The sequence below is a fragment of the Spermophilus citellus genome (assembly GCF_964194105.1).
Source record: "Spermophilus citellus genome assembly, chromosome: 3".
Classification (NCBI taxonomy): domain Eukaryota; kingdom Metazoa; phylum Chordata; class Mammalia; order Rodentia; family Sciuridae; genus Spermophilus; species Spermophilus citellus.
In genome coordinates this window covers 90,925,505-90,942,611 of record NC_138184.1, presented here as the reverse complement: position 1 = coordinate 90,942,611, position 17,107 = coordinate 90,925,505, and the positions used below count along the sequence as shown (strand labels likewise).

The 17,107-nt window shown below is 64.4% G+C and overlaps 1 protein-coding gene across 15 annotated transcripts in view; it reads left to right on the top strand.

Annotated features, from left to right (window-relative positions):
• NCOR2 (nuclear receptor corepressor 2) overlaps window positions 1-17,107 on the top strand; it is a 137,683-nt gene that overhangs the window by 20,125 nt on the left and 100,451 nt on the right. For 10 of the 15 annotated variants that reach the window (XR_014020992.1, XM_081285500.1, XM_081285506.1 and 7 more), the window contains exon 2: window positions 1,065-1,125. The gene's annotated coding sequence lies outside the window, so the exon portion shown is untranslated. Of the gene's footprint in view, window positions 1-1,064; window positions 1,126-11,500; window positions 11,896-17,107 lie in introns of those variants that run through there. The other 5 variants (XM_081285496.1, XM_081285497.1, XM_081285495.1 and 2 more) reach the window with 3 other exon arrangements.

The window sequence follows — 17,107 nt, the reverse complement described above, 5'->3', positions numbered from 1 at the left end:
CCCTAATAGACAGTCGCGGGTGAGCCCTGAGGGCCGCATTCGGGCTGCCTGCGAGCCTGGGTCCCCTGCGAGCCTGAGTCCCTTGTGGTGGCCGCGCACCCCTGGTCCTCTCTGCCTTGTTGCAGAAGAGGCGCCCTGGGCAGGGCACCCCGAGGTGCGCTGGTGGCGGCCAGGGGCTGGTCTTGAGGGTGTGGAGGGGGTCGCCCTGGGTTTTCGCACCAGGTCCTCGCGGGTGGCTTGTTTCTCTGAATTCCGGTGTTCGCGGGTCCTGCGGTGGAGCCTGAGCCCCGCCTGGCGGAGGCCTCACCGACCATCCTCCGTGGTGGCTGCGCCCTTCGGTGTGGGGCCAGCCGTGCACACGGTTGGTTGTTCCAAGTCCTTGTCAGCAATGGGCAGTGCCTGTCTGGAGGGGCCCCTCCTGGTTTAGCTTGCGTCCTGCTGCCAGCCGTCACCACGCACCCTCCCCGTGTCCTCTGGAGAAATATATCTGTCTTTGCCTCGTCCCCCCGTACCTGGCCCTCATTTTTATTTTTTAATATTTATTTTTTAGTTTTTGGTGGACACAACATCTTTATTCATCTTTATTTTATTTGTATGTGGTGCTGAGGATCGAACCCAGCGCCCCGCGCATGCCAGGCAAGTGCGCTACCGCTTGAGCCATATCCGCAGCCCGAGGCCCTCATTTTCTTGTCCCTGTTCCGGGTACTGGTTGTCTCTGCCCTGCGTTCACCTTGGTGAGGGGCCGTGGGTTCTCCAGCTCTCGGGCATGGGCTCCTGGGAGCCGAGGACGCCGAGGGGCAGTGCGTGGGCTGCCCGGGCCCGTCTGTGGAAGCCCGGCCTTGGCACCTCCTCGCCACAGGGCCGGCTGCGAGGCTGTTTCTGAGCCTCAGTGTCCCCCTCTCAGAGGGTGGCAGTGCCTCTGTCACCGGGTCACTGTGGAGAAGTCCTTGGGCTGCTGGTACAAGGCACAGGGCTCAGGCCATGATCACCTCCTTGCAGGTGACATGGTCTCAAGGCCCCACCCTGGGAGCCGGGTTCTCAGTAACCAGTGTGTTCTCCCGCAGGTCTCCCTGGCCTCTGAGGACACAGTCTCACTGGACACAGTCTCGCTGGGGCCAGTTTCTGGTAGGTCACCTCTGTCCCCTCTGTCCCTAAGGCTTATGCTGCTGGGACCCCCTGTGGGAAGAGGGCCTGGAGTTCCTGGGGGGACGGTTCTGCCTGGCAGATGTGGCCAGGGCTCCTCAGGTGCCCAGGAGGGGGGAGCGGTGGGTGGGGGTGCTGGTTTCCGGGACGGGGCGAGGTGTGCCAGGGGGCAAGGGGGCGAGGAGGCGCCTGGCTGGCGCGGCCTGGGGAGGTGTCCTCATCAGGCAGAGGGATTTCTTTGTAAAGCGCCTACTCTGTGCCAGGCCCCAGGGTGAGGCAGAGCCTTGAACCCTCAAGATTTGCATCTTGGGGACGAAGGCTGGGTGAGGGACCATCAGGACAGGGACGAGCGCTGGGCGAGGGACTGCAGGAAGGGTCGCCTGCAGTGTCAAGTGGGGACCAGGAGGGCCTCCCTGGGAGGACGGCATTCGAACAAAGACCTGCGGGGGGGTGGGGTCCTGCAGGCGTGGCCTGTGCCCTGCCTGGTGGCTTGTCCTGGCCTCTGGAGGGCAGCTCAGGGTGAGTGGCCTGGGGTCTCCCTGGAGGCCTCCCCTTGGCCCTGAGCCCTCGCCCCCTGATGGCTGGGCACTGACGAGGGCGGCCTAGATGTGCTCCTCTGCTGCCTGCCCTGTGTTGTCCAGTCCTGCCCCTGGGAGCCTTCCTCGGGCTGAGTTATCTCCTTGTCACGCCAGTGGCCGCCTGAGGACAATAAAAGGGCTTTCTGTCTGCGAGCACTTAGCTTCCCTGCTGGGCATCCATCACGGGGTGGGGGGGGCGGGCAGCCTGCTGCTCCCAGGAGCCCTCTTGGCAGGACCCAGGTGGCCGCTCCGCCCACATGAGGCCTGTCTGGGGGCCATGGCAGGGGCAGTGGGAGTGGGGCCATTCCCAGGTCATCCGCACCTGGGGGCAGATGTCAAGCATGGATGGTGACAGTTGCAGACAGGCAGGCCGTGCGCAGGCTGGAGACCTCTCTGGCCCTCTGCACTGGGCTCTTTTGATCCAGAGCCACCCCAGGAAGTGGGCGAGTCTTCACCTGGAGGCCCCTGTGCCCTGGGAGGGAGGAGGGGACCTGGGCCTTGAGGTGTGGCGCCTGAGTCCTGGGGGTGGTGGGCCTGCTGGGCCCTGCAGCTGGGCGTGCTGAGAGCGGGTTTCGGGGTGTCTGGGTGTCTGGGTGTCTGGGTGTGGTTAATCCAGGTGGGGCTGGAAGGTGAGCCCAGGATGGCCGCTCTCTGCTGCCCGAGGAGGCCCATTGGGACAGTCTGCAGGCAGACAGGGGACCAGGTGTGTGTGGCGGGTCCTTGGCCTGTGGGGTCACAGCTCTGAGACTCATCCTTTCTTGGGCAGTGGGACTGGTTTTGTCCTCAGGGCCAGGAGCCCGTGGGATATCCTCATCTCCCCCCAGCTCAGGACGCTCAGCCCTGCCTCTCCTTCCCCTCCCCACAGGGCCACCCTCAAATGACAGCAATTAATGGTGCCCGCGATGGCCCTGCTGACAGCTGAGCTTGTCTGCCTGCGGCCACCCCGCTAATCGGACCCGGGGGACGCCCCTCCTGCTGCGGCTTCCGCTCCACACAGCCCCTCCCTGTCCCTTGGTCTGGAGCTACCCTGGACAGGCCCCGGGAGCGGGCAGAGTCCCTGTCCCTGCATCCTCCTCCTGGCCCTTCGCCATGGTTGCCTTTTTCCTTTCACAAATGGCTGGGCTCTTGCTCGACCCCTGGCCCAGGGGTTCCGGTGTGCCCCTGTCCTGTGCCCTCACTTTACCAGGAGTCCTGCTGAGGCCTTCCTGAGATGACCCTGCAGGGTACCTTGGTGTGGCCCTCAGGGAGACCCCAGGCCAGGGTTGTCCTTCCCTCTTCTCTTCCTGGGGGCCGGGGTAGCTGGAGCCCTGGAGAGCAGGCACCAGTTAAGTGCCCCATCTTGAAGCTGGGCAGGAGCCTTGGGGATGCAGGTGCTGCTGAACTGAGCCCTGTCTGTGGAGGGTCGTGAGGACCCTGGCCAGTCCTGTCCATGCAGGGCCCTATTGCTCCTATGGCAGCAGCAGTGGTGAGCCCCCGAGGCCCCTGGCATGTGCCTGGACCTGCTGCTCTACTGCCCCTCTGCTCCTGCAGCTGGGGAGGCTGAGGTCCAGAGGCCAAGGGCTTTGCAAGGGGAGGCAGGTCTGAGAGTCAACCCCAACTTATTTTGTTGAGGTTCATAAGTCAGGACCTTTGGGAAACTTGAGGGACGGCTCCGGGACCCACAGACCTGACCTAGAAGTTGGGGGCGTTGCTGCCTGCGTGTGGGTTTGTCTGTGTGTCACACTCTGGCCAACCAGCCTGGAGGTCCAGCCAGCCTGTGGGAAGGCGCAGCTCTCGGGGTTCCCTGGATCTCGCTGGATGCTAACACTGGTACCAGCACAAACTAGGGTATGCCCTGCCCCTCCAGAGGAACTGTCTGCCATAGAAGTTCCGGAACCTTCTAGAGGTGCACAGTGAAATCATCACACAGCACACACGTGCGGTTGCGTGTCTGGCCGCTCTGTCGTTCTGACATTCACGCTGTGTCCTCTGTCGTCAGGGCTCCTCCTGTTTTTTAATATTTGTGTTTCAGTCATAGTTGAACGTGAGGCCTCAGTCCTATGTATTTACTTATATGTGGTGCTGTGGGTCGCACCCAGGGCTTTGCGGCGCTGGGCGAGCGCTGTCCCGCTGAGCCCCAGCCCGGAGCTCGTTCTTCGTGCTGGGGACACCGTTGCACGCCCCTCTCCTGTGAGGGTGGGTTGCCAGGCGTGTGGGGGCTGTGTGGGACTTATAGCTGATTTCTCACCCGGCTCTGCGTCCACCCGCAGACCTGGGAACCCCAGTGGCGCACACCCTCATGGGCACTCCTGTCAGCCGTTCTGGTGGACCCCACTCGTGTTCAAGTACACTGCACTGTGGGCTGCATTTTTTTTTTTTTTTAAATGTCTAAGGTGATTTATTTAAGGGGGTACATCAAAGGCAGGGGTAAGGTTTCAAGGGTGGAGTCTTGCTTCCTGATATTATAATGAAGTTGTGGGCTGCATTTTGGGAAAGGCTGTGGCCACCTGGTGTAGCTCCCCTGGCCTGGGGAAGTGGCCCCTCCCCCCGCGACGCTGGCTCTGCCTTTCTTCCTAGTCTTCATGCCACTTCCTGCTTTTCTTGTCTTATTGCGTTGGCCGGGAGCACAGCGTGGCCCTGGGCAGCAGCCCTCGAGGGGGCCCCCTCTGGGTTTTTCACTCTCCTTCTACAGGTTTGAGGAGACGGGGGCCTTCAGAGGTCAAGTGACTTCTCAGCACAATGAAAATTAAAACTTGTGACCACAAGTTGGTGCTTCTTCCCCTCTGTGCCCGGAAGGACCAGCTCCCTTTGTCACAGGGATCGGAGGTGATGCCAAGCACTGGTGCCAGAGCCCCGCTCCCCCGAGGGTCTTCTGTGCTGGGGAGATGACAGTGGGAGCTTTCCGGGTCTAGCACTGAGCCTGGCTCTGCCAGGTCTGCCCTCCCCAGCAGTCACCTTGGGCATCACCAGACCTGGGGGGAGCTGTTCCGAGGCAGAGCAGGAGCAGGACGGGGGTGGGGCCGGTGAGGGGGGGCCCCTTCCTCCTCCTCCTCCTTCCTCGCCTGAGGGGTGCTGGCTGAGATGACTTTTCAGGGAAGGAGGCTCATAAATTAAATAAGCAATCCCGTAAATAAATAAGTAATGAGGTTAGCGGGTGCCTAATGACATCAGATTCGTAATTATGGATGGGGCCTGCCTGATGATTGCACTTGGTTTTGATCTTGGCTCTGACATGGTCTCCTCCACCTGATGGTGATCTCCGCCCCCTCTGGGGGCTGGAGGGCTGCTGCTTTGGGGGCTCTGGAGAGCCTAGGTGGTGGTGGGGTCCCCCGGGGGGGGTGTACCCAGTTCCCAGCCCCAGGGGTTCAGCTGGGCGGGCTTTCTGCTGTAGGCCTTTTTGAAATTTGAAGTTGTTGCGAATCTCTATGATGAAGCTACAGCAGCAATAAAACTACAGCCGTCATAACAGGGTCTGTGATTGTCCCCTGGTGTTGATGCTGCCCGGCTTACAGACTCTCCAGACCCTCCTGGGGAGTCTGCATGCATCTCGACGCCAAGGCACAGAGAGGCTTAGTGTCTTCCTGAAGTCACACAGCCAGTGAGGTTGGAACCTGGGCTATCTGCACTTTCCTCCCGGTGTCCCGGGCTCCTCAGCCTTCAGGCTGTCCCAGGAGGGATGTCACAGTGCTGTTCTTGCACTGGACGCCATTGGTCATGGACTCCTTCGTGCCAGTGAGGAAGATGCTAATTCAAGGTGGCTCCAGGCTCAGAGGCCTGACTGTGGAGAGCGCTTCACTCCCGTGGGACCTCTGGACACAGCCAGGACGACCCGGGGTCGTAGGGTACGCTGTTGTCCCACTTGGTGACAGAGCGAGCCATTCACTGAGATCCAGGCAGTCCCTGCTCCGTCCTGCTCGGTGGCCTCTGCCCGCTGCTCCTGGTGTAGCTGTGGCCCTGCCCTAGGCGCCTGGCAGCGGCCGAGCGGCTCACAGCTGGGCATGGCAACGGGCTCCTCTCCTGGTGGGGACTGGGGTGGGGGTCTTTTCATGTGACTCCTGGCTGGAGCCGCTCGTGGTGTGGCCGTGTCCCTGGGCCCCGGCTGCCTGGTTCGTGTGGACGCCTACCCCCAGGGTGCACTCGTTCTGGGTGGCCCTGGGTTTCTGGAACGGGCGGGGGGCTTGGGGTGGGGGCGTGTTTGCCCGGTGCTGACTGTGGGCTCCTGGGGCGGGGTTTCCCTGCCCTGTGGGCCCTGGGGAGGCGGGAGCTGAGGATTACCACGGGAAGGGTGCTGGGAGCCACTGCCCCTGGAGTCGGGAGCCCAGGGAGGCCCTGGAAGAGGTGGGATAGGCGGGTAGACGGCACCAAGCCTGCCTTGGGGGACCGCACACAGGTGCCACGTCTACCATGGAAGCCACACAACTGACCTGCCCCCTGCCCAGCCCTCCAGCCCCCAGAGGGGGCGGAGATCACCCCTTGGGGAGAGCGTGGTGTGGTCGTGCCATCTCCTGGGCGGTGGCTCCCGAGCCTTTCTTTGGGTCTGCTGCGACCTCGGCGTGTGTTGGGGCTCCTCCTGGAGCCCACAGGCAGCTGCTACTCTCACCAGCTGTTCATTTTTTTTTTTTAATTTTTAAATTGCTTTTATTTTTTAAATACATGGCAGCGGAACGCATCACGGTTCTCACTACACACCCAGAGCACAGCGTCCCTGACCTCTGGTTGTGTAAAGTGTGTTCACACCAATTCCTATCTCCATGCATGCACTTTGGACAGTGATGTCCATCACATTCCTCCATCATGGCTGACCCCTGCCCCCTCCCACCAGCCTGTTTTATAGGCAGAAAAGCTGAGGGCACAGAGAGGTTCAGAGACTCACCCAAGGTCACACAGCTGGCACTTTACCCAGGCAGTAGAATCACTGGCACCTGTTATTTGTGGAGTTGTGGGGTGCCACCTACAGTGCCCGCGTGGGTGCTCTGCTCTAGCCATAGCCAGCTGGGATCTCCTGGCAGGGCCTCCAGCCGCAGGCAGCCTGCATGCACCACGTAAGGGCTCAGGCATGCAGCAGCTGCTCCGGCTGAGCGGGGTCGTCAGGGCAGGGAGTCCTGCTTCCTGTCTCCAGCAGCCAGCCTGCTGGCCTCATGGCCTCCGGGGGATACAAAATGCAGGGCCCTGACACCGGGGAGAGAGGATGCTGTAGCATAGGATGGGAGGAGGGTGACTGCTTTGCGGGGCTCCTTTTGGTACAGGGCTCAAGGGTCAGCTTGATGAGGTGGCATTTGAGCTGGAGTCTGGACAATGAGCAGGAGGTGACCACAGGAAGGGAAGAGGGAGGAACCTTCCAGGGAAGGGGTCAGTAGGTGCCAAGGCCCTGAGGTCACCACCTTTCAGGGATGCTGCCGAGGCCAGGAGCAGGGCCAGGGGACCAGGATGGGCTGCCTGGGTCAGAGGCTGTTCTGTAGCCCTGGGGGGTCGGCCTCGCCGACATTCAGGGCAGAAATCCAGTTTAATGGTTCTCTCCCCGCTTTGTTCTAGGTTTGGGGATTTGGTTATCAGGCATGGCACTGAAAACTTGGCCCTTGCCTCCAGAGCCAGTCCAGTAACAAGGGCTCCGTTCAGATGGGACAAGTGCAGGCATGGCCGGATCCAGGAGAACAAACAGGCCTCAGGGAGCTGCCTTCTGTGTGGCTTTTCCCAGGCAGATTCCTGCCCCAGCCCAGCCCAGCCTCCAGGGGAGGGCAGGCATCTGAGCCCAGGGTGACAGACACTCCCTTCTCTTCTCCTATAGAGAAGAGGGAGGCCTCCAGCACAGCAGGGCAGGTGGCCCAGGGCAGGTGAGAGGGTGTCACACACTCAGGGAGCGCAGAGGGTGACAGGGAGGGGTGGCCACCAGCCACCATCATGTTCCCAGAAAAGCTGGAAATCTCGAGTTTGTAAGCAAGGCCCTGATTTCTTAAAGAAAAAAACTGTGTGGGACAGAAAGCTGCCGTGGCCCAGCCACCTGTCACATGGCTCCGTGGCTCACTGCCACTCTTATCTCCAGAGCGCCACGTCCCCTGCGACCTGGCATAGTGCCCCGTGGAGCGTCCTGGAAGTCAGCCGGCACCTCTGGAAAGCCTTCCCGAGGAGCTGGGGACGAGCCCTGGATGGGTGGTCTAGTGGTCAGCACTCCCTGGAGGCAACTGGGGTCAGCCTGGACGAGGATGGCCGCTAAATCCAAGGACAGATGTCTTTCCAGGGAAGGTGTAGAGCAGGCGGCCCCGTGGGCAGAGGTGTAGGCCGGGCCCCTGCGGGGGAGACGAAGAGCCTTGGCTGTCCAGTAGCTGGTGCCTGGCGCCATTGGAGGACGTGAATCTGGCAAGTGCAAGTGCCCTCACTGGTCGGGCCCCGTGGAGCATTCTCAACACCTCTTCCCGCCCTTGCCACTACCAGGACGAGGCCTCCCGGTCCCCGAGCAGGTGGCCCTGCCCTGCTCCCGCCGATGCTCTATGCCTGCAGCGCTGCCCCGAAGCTGCTGCAGTTGGGGCCAGTCTGGAGAGAGCGTTGGCTCCGCAGCTGCCCGCCACAGCTTCCCGGGAGGGGGCTGGCCCTGCACCCTAGCAGGCCACAGTCTGCCCCCTCACCGTCCTGCCGGGGCGTGGCCTCCTCTGACTGAGAAGCATGTCTGTGGCCTGCTTCCCCCTCCCCATCAGGGAAGCCTATCCCCAGTGCCTGGGCTCCCGGGGGCCTCCTGGGGAAGGGGATTTGGGTTTCTGTGGTCTGTCTTTAGCTGGCTCAGGGAGGAGAGGGCCAGCTTCTGGACTCGGGCTGTGGGCAGCTCCAGAGCTGCTCAGGGCCTGCCCTGGCTCCAGCCTGCAGTGGATGGGACGGTGGCCAGAGTGGCCAGGGCGGCCAGGGCTGCGATGCCTCACTGAGTGTGGGTGGTGGTGTGGTCAGCACGTGGTCCCCGCTGGAACCTGGGAATATGACCTCTTGGATCAATGGCCTTGGCAGAGGTGATGAAGGCCAGGTCCTTGAGACCAGCCTGGAGTAGGGAGGCCCAAGTCCGACAACCAGTGTCCTTTTGAAGAGGCAGGCGGAGGCCTCGTGAAGGCAGAGCTGGCTGGAATGGAGTGGCCACACGCCAGGGACACTGGGAGCCACGAGGTGAAGGGAGGTGGGTCCTGTGTGTCCCGGGAGGCAAGGAGGCCTGCTGACATCTGATGTCGGGTCTGGCCCTCAGAGTTGTGGGCGGGCCGCTGGCCGTTGTTCTCAGCTGCCCAGGCTGTGGTGCCCTGTCCCTGCAGCCCCTGGAAACCAGGGTAGCGTGGATTTTGTTTTAATCACACTTAACTTTTAAAACTCTGTTGTTTGGGCAGTCCCAGTGCCACGAGTGCACAGTAGGGCTGCGAGCGCACAGTAGGGCTGCAAGCACACAGTAGGGCCGCACACCTTGGCCAAGCACCCAACAGCCCCAGGCCTGACTGGAAGCGGCTCCCAGGCGGGCAGCGCTGGTCTGGAATGGTCCACTCTGCAGCGACTCTTTATCACATGAAGTTGACCATCCTGAATAGGCCACCGGCCACCGTGTGGCTTCACCCTGCTTCCTCCTTCCAGAATGTTCCGGGCACCCGGAAAGATAGCTATACCCAGGGGTCGCACCCGCCGTACCCAGCCCTGGCGACCTGGCCTGCTCTCCACCTCTGGATTCACCGCATGGGGGAGGGCTGGGCACCACCTTGCGCCATCCTAGCTGATGTCCATCCGTCCGTCAGTCCTTGTGGCTGAATCGTGTCCCTCTGAGGCCGTGTGGCCCGAGCCTCTCCACGGAGGCCTCTCGGATGAGGAGGCCGAGGCCTGAGCTCAGTGCCTCCCTCCTCCTCGCTGCCCGGTCCCCCACCTCCCTCACCCCGTCCCTTCTGACCTGACCCCTGCCCCTCCCGCCAGGAAGCTGCAGCCTGGGTGGGGGGTGCAGAGCAGGGTCTCTTCCCGGGTGCAGAGTGCGCCACTGTGGCCTGGCTGTGTCTGGGTCTGGTCCTCTCGAGTGTTGTCCACCTGAAGGGTGCATTCCCTTGACCCTGGGAGAGGCAGAGGCAGGCGCCTGCATGGAACCAACCCCGGGAGGCTGGGGACCCTGCCTGGGCCACCTGGCCCGTCCTCTCTGGAGCCGTTGCCCGGTGCTTGCGTGGCTCTGGTCCCTGGCGGGTGGCATCGCTGACCTTGCCCACCCCAAAGTGCTCCATGCAGGTGGGTCCCTGGAGGGCCGCGTTGGCACACCTTGGCCATGTCTAGTCACTGCAGGGGCTTGGGGACGAGGTGTCTGTGAGTGCTGACCACGGGCCAGTGTGCCCTGGACCCCAGCTCGCTCAGGTTTGATGATGGGCTGTTCAGAAGCAGCTACCTGTGGCTCTCATCAGGAAGCCACTCAATAAGCGCCTGCATCTCACAGGGCAGACGCAGGACGAGGCTGTGAGTGACAAGGGACACACCGGTGGTGGACACTGTGAGGTGGCCGTTGTCTTCCAGGTCCCAGGGCATCTTTGGGAAGGGCTGCAGTGGGTCTCTGTCCAGAACAAGCTGACCAACAGGACCGCGCAGCCCGTGCTCTCTGGCCTGGTGGTGTGAGCTCGGCCGCTGGACCCTCCTCTGCCCTGGGTCCCTGTCCCCTGTAGCTGGGTGAGTCCCCGGCTGCAGACACTCGCCTGGAGCTCCGGGCTGAGAACGGCCTCGCTGCCCACCTAGAAGAGAAGCCCTCAGAGGGATGGGCCCGCGTCTGCCCTGGGCACGGGTCTCGGGAGCCTGGAGATCTCCCTGGGGTGGTCTCTGAGGGCCGAGGGGGCCTGACGACGAAGTCTGGGCTTGGTCACCTGCAGGTCTATGAAAGCCTGGGGCCTCCTTGCCAGCTCTGCCGCGGGCAAGGAGGGCACAAACGGGCCTGCCCAGAGGCGGTCCCAGGCCTGGGCAGGCCGCTTGTCCTTTGGGTGCCTCCTGTCCTGGATATCTGGTTCTTGTGGTGGGTGGGCGGGTATGGCCTGCCAGCCCGTGAGGCGCTTAATGTGACCCAGGGGACCTGTGCGAGCTGCTGGGTGCCGCCCTCCTGTCCCCTGAGTCCAGTCCCCTCGGTCTTGTCCCTGATCTCCCTGCCCGCCTGTGTCAGTGTACCACCCTTGGTCCTGCCTCCCTGCACCCCAGGCCGGTGCCCATGTGGTGCCCAGAGATGTGCCCACTGCTCGTGGGAGTGAACCGAGACAGTGGCGTGAGCTTGGGCAGCTTTCCCTGAGCCCCGCTGCCACCTCTCAGCCCCTGTGGACGGCAGGCCCGCCCGCCCTCCAGCAGGGCAGACTGACACCCAGAGGCGCTCAGACTTGTCTGTGAGTCACATGCGGACCGCGGCCAGGGCTCCGTCGTTTCTGGCCTGGAGGCTGTGTGTTTTTCCCTGTGCCAGTCACCTAGATGACTCGGTGTTCTGTGCCGCGTCTTCTTTTCCTGAGATTCAAAGGATAGGAGTACTTCCCTCGGCCGCCTGACCCTGCAGGACAGGAGGGCGGGCAGGGCCTGTCCACCTGGGCTGGTGCTGGGAGCCTGCGCGGCCAGCTGGGAGGAACGGGTTAAAGGAGGGGACGGGCTGGCTCCTGAGCTAGAGTGGAGAGGCTTCCAGCCGAGCTATAAAAAGGCCTCGTGGTGTTTGAGCGAGTTGCTGGCGGCCCGCCAGGTTTCCATGGCGATGAGGAATTATCCCGGGTGCCAGGGCTGGAGGACGCTCCTACCCTGGCTTCCGACCCAGCGGAGATCACTTATGTAATTCTGTGCTGCAGGCCCTGCGGCCGGAGGCGAGGCCAGCGCGAGGCCCGTCGTCTGGGTCCTGGCCGTGGGGTCAGGGTCCCTGCGGCTTGTCCCTGAGGGTCTCTGCTGCTCCGGTGTCGGGGAGCAGCGTGCAGGAGCCTGGGGGTCCGCCTGGCCCCTGGCCCCTGCAGGGCCGCCGGCTGGGGTGGGAGCCCAAGTCTCGCGGGAAGGGAACGGCCGCCCGGGCCTGGCGGCGGCCCTGCAGGAAGGATGGGCCTGCGGCTGGCCGCTGGAAGCCTGCTGGAGGCCTGTGGCCGCCCCTGTGCGCGCACCACGCTGCTCCCCGGCTGGCACGGCCGCCCCCCGCCCGCTGCCCTGTGAGTGGGGCTCCTGCCAGTGGAGCTCCCAGCCACCAGCAAGACCGGTCATGTGGTCGGTAAGAGGAGTGGCTGGGCCCCAGGTCCAGGGAGGGCGGCCACAGGCTGGGGGGCCATAGCCCATGGGCTGTGGGCTAGGGGTGCCACTCAGGGTTTCTGGAGTCAAGTGGATGGAGCCCCAGCCCTGTCGCCAGGCTCAGGGGCCACCTGGGCAGCGTTCAGCCAGCTGGGAAGATGTGGTCAGGCCCCACGCTTGTGGGACGGTGGACCAGGCTGTCTTATTGGACAGAGTTGCTCAAGTCTAGGGAGCGCGTGGCAAGGTCCCCTGGGAGTGGACGCACGGTGGCCTTGCGCCCCCACTGGACCTCGGTGCACCCCCACTGGACCTCGGTGTGCCCCCACTGGACCTCGGTGTGCCCCCACTGGACCTCGGTGCACCCCGGCATTGTCCAGAGTGTGGTGTGCCTGGCCAGGGTGCACTGGGGTCCTGGGGGCCTGGGACAGGCTTGTGCCTGGCGCGGCCTGGTGTGGCCATGCTGCCTGGCCTCGGTGCCCGGCTCCCCACTGAGGTGGCGCTTGGCTTGGTGCCTGTGTCTGGTTTGAAATCAGTGCCACCGGCCCGGGCTTGCCCAGGACCTTGGCAGCGGGGTAAACACTAGAGAGTGGGGCGGGCCCCACACAGGGCGCCCTCAGGGAGGGAGGCCGAGGGAGGCCTGGGCCTGGAGCTGTGGTGGGCAGCAGCACGTCCCCTGGGGACCCTGAGCCTGGCAGGTGGTGGTCTGCACTTCAGGTGTGCAGGCTGCTTCCGCAGGACCCGTGGAGCCCTGTGGTGGCCCGTCCTGTGCTGTGTGGCCTCAGGCCATCCCCTGGCTGCTGCCGACCTCAGTTTCCTTGTCTGTGATGTGGGACAGTAAAGGGGTCCACACAGGCATGGGCACAAGGGCAGAAGACAGTGGGGTCTGCGTCCGGTTGGACATGACCCTGCCCTGTGGCCCTGGACATGCCGCTTCACGGACTGAGTCTCACCTTTCTCATCTGGCAGGTGGATACTCGGCTGGCCCACCCCACAGGCAGTGTGACCAAGGGGCAGTAAGACAGGCCTCTGGCTCATGGGAGGCCCAGAGGCCTGGCCTCTCGGCTGCTGGTGTTAGGGAAGGGCAGGTCAGCGTCTGGTTCAGGTCCAGCTCCCGGCCTCCAGGAGGCTCAGTCTCCCAGGCCCTGGGACCCGGGGCCTGCTTGTGTGTGGACGCAGGGTCCCTGTCCCCTGTCCTTTCCTGTCCCCTGTAGTCTGTGGTCCTCAGACGAGGCAGAGCGTGGCAGACACCCAGCTCTCCTGGGCTGAGCGAGGCCCCGGGCCCCTGCGAGCCGTTCCGCTCCCTCCCTGGACAGCTCCCACCAGCCCCAGGCCAGGTCCCCTCCATGGTGCCCTGTGGCCTGCGGGCCGGGCCAGGCGGGAGTCTGGCTCGCTGAGGTGGCAGCCGTCCCGTGTCTGTAAAGCACACCGGATGCCAGGCCGGTGGCTGGCGCGGGGCTTCCACTCTGCGGCTAGCAGGAGGCAGCGGGGAGTCCCCTGGGTGGGCGGCAGGGCCGTCCCTGCCAGTGGCCTCTTCTGAGTGTCCTTGGCCCCCCTGGGACTTCAGGAACAGCTCCCGAAGTGGGGGCCCTGCGCATGTCCCCTCCCTAGTCCCAAGGCCTTGCTGTCCCTTGAGAGGGCCATGGAGCTGTGCTGAGGCTGCCCCTGCTGTGACCCCACTATGAAGGACAGGCCACAGGACCCGGGCTGAGGTCCACACAGCTGGTGGCCGTCTCCAGAGTCTTGCGGTGCCACGGAGTGCTCGAACCCAGTGCTCAGACTGCGCTCCCTGGGTGAGGGCCAGCCCTGAGCAAGGGGCAGCGGTGGCGGCGGCTCCTACCTTGTGTCTGCCTTGCCCTTGGCCAAGCAGGGACCGTGGGGGGCAGGGTCCTGGGTCCCGGGGCCTCGCTGTGCTGGCCTGCCTCTGGTCTGCCCGCTCACGGTGGCCGGGCCATCCTGGGTTCATGTCCACCATGGCCCCCGGCCCCAGTGCCCCCTGTGGAGTGGGGAGAACCCTGGGCCTTGCCTGTGCCTGCCTGGGAGGCTGATGCCAGGGTTACGGAAGGGAGGTGCCACGAGACCCCTGGGGAGGCCGAGGCTGACCCACGAGAGGCTAGACCCTGGGCAGGAGCCAGCTGGGCAGCTGCCCCGGGTGGCTGGCCCTCTCTGACCCCAGTCTCCTCTTTCTCCCTGCTCCACCTCTGGGCTGGGGCTGGGCCACAGCCCTGAGGGTCTGGCAGCCTCACTCCTGGGCCACCGAGCTCAGCTTCTCAGCTCACTGAAGTGGGGTTCAGGTGACAGCTGGGGCCTGGGCCTCCCAGGAGGTGGGCAGGGCTTGCTTTATGCCTGTGGCTCCAGAGCGGCCCTGAAGGGCCCTGAGGGGCAGGGAGGGACTTGGTTGGGGACGTCCCTGCCTCCTGGCCTGTGGGCTGTCCCTGGGGGACCTGGGCATGGTCCTGCCCGAGAACCCTTGCACTCTTTCTGGAACATGCTTCTCTGGGACCCTGCCCGGCCCCTGCTTACTTGGCTGACGTCCCTGGTCCCCCCATGTTTGAGTGTGACTGTGCCCCAGGTGGGGGCTTCAGAACCTTGGGCTGGGGTTGTGGGGTGGCTGAGGGCCGCCTCCTGGTTCCCCAAGGGGTGTCTTCCCAGGACCCCTCCCGCTGCTGCCCTGGGGACCTCGTCTCCTCCCAGGACCCGCTTTCTGAGCTGGTCCGGGGATGACCGTTTCTACCTGAGACAGGCGGGCAGTGCAGACCCCAGGGATCGCCCACTGTAGTGTAGGTATCTGCCCTGCCTCAGTGCCTGGGCTGCCCTTGCCAGCCAGTGGGCCTCCTGGGCACCCGGTGCCTGTAGGTGGGTCCTTCCCTGGGGACTCCATGGGGCACAGGCCCCTCTGCCTGGCTGGGGCATTCTGGGCAGCCCTGGGAGGTCTGCAAGGTTCTGTACTGCCAAGTGCCATGTGGGACCCCTGCCCTCCTTCTGGATAAAGCAGAGGGACAGGCAGGGGGCATGCGCAGTGCTGGCTTGTTGGGGAAGGGGCTTCCAGCACACCTAACCCTGGGGCTTGGCATGGAATCACTTTCCCCTGTTGAGGCACAGAGAGGGTAGGTGGCTTGTCCAAAGACACACAGCATTAAAAGACAAATGGCATCATGATGTCCGGTGTTTCTGTGCCTAGAGGGCATCGTCCCAGTCGTCTCCAGGAGGCCCTTGGTTTTCCTCCCGGTTCTGTGTGCTGGGCATCTGGCTGTGACCTGGGAGGGCCCTCTGCCAGGTTAGGGAGAGTGCACCCCGCTTGGCCCAGATCTGGGGCTCCCAGATGCCCAGTCTTCTGGAAGCTCAGGGGTGTGATCTGGCAGCTCTGGAGCTGGGAGTGGGGAGGAGCTGCCCCTCCCACGGTCATCTGCATGACAATGAGCCCTTTGTGGCCCTGGCCTCCTTTCTGGCTAACTGCAGTTCCTGGCCTGTAATGTCATAATGGGCCCTTTCTACAGGGGACAGAGGCTGGGGAGACAGAGGTTGGGTGCGCTGCCAGCTTGCTGGATGGGCCAGGGCTCCTCCGGGGTCCTACTTCATCTCCCTGACAACTGGGGAGACGTCTGCTCCTGCTGGCCCCTTCGCACCCTGGGGCTCGGCGTCCTGGGCCCTCAGGAACCTCGCAGCCGTCTCTAGTCACCGCCTGCAGGGCTCTCAGGTGGCCCCTGTGCCAGGCCTGCTGCGAGGGGCCCTGGGGGAGCCCGCGGTGGCCAGGCAGAGGCTACCCCGTGCCGCATTCGAGTGGGGCAGCAGGAGGAGGTCCCAGCTGGTGTGATGGCGTGGGTGGCCCCCAGAGAGACATGCCTGCGTCCCGGCACCAGGCCCTGCGTGAGACCACTCTGGATTCCTAGGGGACCCTCCACCCGGTGGCCAGTGACCTGTGAGAGACAAGGGCAGTAGAATGGGAACCACTGAGGATGGAGCCGCGCAGGCCCTGGGGTCTCGGGGCCACCAGGGCTGGTCGGTGGCACGGGCCCTGCCAGGTGCCCTGCAGGGGGACGGGCGGCCTCCAGGGCTGCTGGACAACAAGCATGCTGTGAAGGCTGCCCCGTGGTCATTCCCCGGTGGCCTACCAGCCCTGGATGGCCTGGGTGGTGCTGGGCCCTGGCCAAGCCTGAGTGTCCAGCACAAGGTCAGGGTCAGTAAGTCCAGCCCTTCCAGGAAGGAAGGCACCCCTGACCCTGCCTCCCTCACTGCAGGCCTGGTCCCTGCTTGCCCTCCACCTTCCGCAGTCCTGGTCAGGGAGCGAGGGACCCAGCAGGCGGGAGGCTCCCTGGGCCCCCGACACCTTGGCCACAGGCTGGACGTGGGCCAGAATCGGGCTGCAGGGTTCCCCCCGCTGGCCAGGGGCCCCGGAGAACGGAGGAACCTAGCCGGAGAGGGCAGGCCACCGGGCAGAGGCCACACAGCTGTAGGAGGCTCGGAGGGTGGCGGAGGGCTAGCCTTTCAGCTCCCAGTGGGCAGCCTGGACGCCGGGCCTCGCGGAGACCTGCGCGGGCCCTCGTCCGTGGGTCTGCTCTGATGTTGGGGACACCTGGCTGCCGTGATAAGTGGGGTAGGTGGGTGGCCCCTGAAGTCTGGTGAGGCGTGGCCTGCCTCCTCCTGGACCCAGTTGGGTGGTTCCTGGCAGGCCTGGGGTCCTGGTGGGGGGACATGGAGATGTCCAGGCCCAGCTGCCACAGCTCGTGGGCGCCCGTGGCAGGCAGGACGTGGCCTGGACCTGTGAGGGGTTTGGGCAGGGCTGGGGCCTGGCTGCAGCCTAGTGGGGAGTCGGGACCCTCAGCCTGGGCAGGGAGGTCAAGGTGCACTGGCCAGAGCTCAGTGGTCGGGGCGGCTGCCGGGTCCCCGCCAGGCTGTGTGGTCACCTGCTGGCTGTTGGCCTCGGGCAAGTCACTCACCTCCGTGTCCACTTGCTGTAGAATGAGTACAGTGACGAGCCTGCGCCACAGAGACCTGGCCTGATGCTGGTGGTGCTGTGGGAGGGGGAGGCCACGTCCATGACTGTGAGGCCCCTGGCGCTGTGCGTGGCGGAGGGGGCCGTGCCGCTGGGCTCTCCACCTAGGCCGGCCCCTTCCTGTGCCAGGAGTCAGGGTGCTGTGGTGGGTGCGGCTCGCCGGGCTCCGCTCGCCAGTGTGTGGTGCGGTGGCCCTCTTTGAGGG